The 967-nt window shown below is 51.1% G+C and overlaps 1 non-coding gene across 1 annotated transcript; it reads left to right on the top strand.

Annotated features, from left to right (window-relative positions):
• The first annotated feature begins 812 nt into the window (after positions 1-812).
• On the top strand, positions 813-967 carry LOC143365104 (5.8S ribosomal RNA). The gene has a single exon (XR_013084473.1). It is a non-coding gene; the product is annotated as a 5.8S ribosomal RNA (ribosomal RNA).

The following is a 967-nucleotide window of genomic DNA, read 5'->3' as shown; positions in this document are numbered from 1 at the left end:
AGCTCGCGTAAAGCTGTGTGCGATTCTGACACTCTACTCTCTGTGTGGCGATAATACAGTGCACAAGAGCTTGGGACGAACGATCGCGCACGGCCAGAGCCGGCTGTGAAGTCCGCTAGTATCGAATAATCTTTCTCCGTGCACAATTGGAAATGTGTTTCGAGAGGACCGGCTGCGTAGCTCGCGTAAAGCTGTGTGCGATTCTGACACTCTACTCTCTGTGTGGCGATAATACAGTGCACAAGAGCTTGGGACGAACGATCGCGCACGGCCAGAGCCGGCTGTGAAGTCCGCTAGTATCGAATAATCGTTCTCCGTGCACAATTGGAAATGTGTTTCGAGAGGACCGGCTGCGTAGCTCGCGTAAAGCTGTGTGCGATTCTGACACTCTACTCTCTGTGTGGCGATAATACAGTGCACAAGAGCTTGGGACGAACGATCGCGCACGGCCAGAGCCGGCTGTGAAGTCCGTTAGTTATCGAGTTCATTCTCCAATAAGAGAGAGGAGGAGGAGAAGTGTCGGGATCCAGTATCGGGTTGTCTATGATCCCCGTCGTTTTCTGAATTCTCCTCCTGTGTTTTCCACTTTAAAGGTTTTTCAATGTATTTTCCGCCCGGCCGTCGGATACGTGTGCGCATTGCAATCGCGTACTCGCGACGGTTTCCGTTTCTACGGACGATCGTGTGTCGTCCTTAAAAACGACGCCTGAATCTCCTTCGCGCGCTGGTTGGAGCTTTCAGGTATCGGCGTTCTTATGAACCGCAGAACAAGAGACATAATTATATATTGATTATAAATCAAATTATACGATTACCCTGAACGGTGGATCACTTGGCTCGTGGGTCGATGAAGAACGCAGCTAATTGCGCGTCAACGTGTGAACTGCAGGACACATGAACATCGACATTTCGAACGCACATTGCGGTCCACGGATACAATTCCTGGACCACGCCTGGCTGAGGGTCG

The sequence above is a fragment of the Halictus rubicundus genome, unplaced genomic scaffold, assembly GCF_050948215.1.
Source record: "Halictus rubicundus isolate RS-2024b unplaced genomic scaffold, iyHalRubi1_principal scaffold1324, whole genome shotgun sequence".
NCBI lineage: Eukaryota > Metazoa > Arthropoda > Insecta > Hymenoptera > Halictidae > Halictus > Halictus rubicundus.
This window is presented reverse-complemented; position numbering and strand designations above follow the sequence as displayed.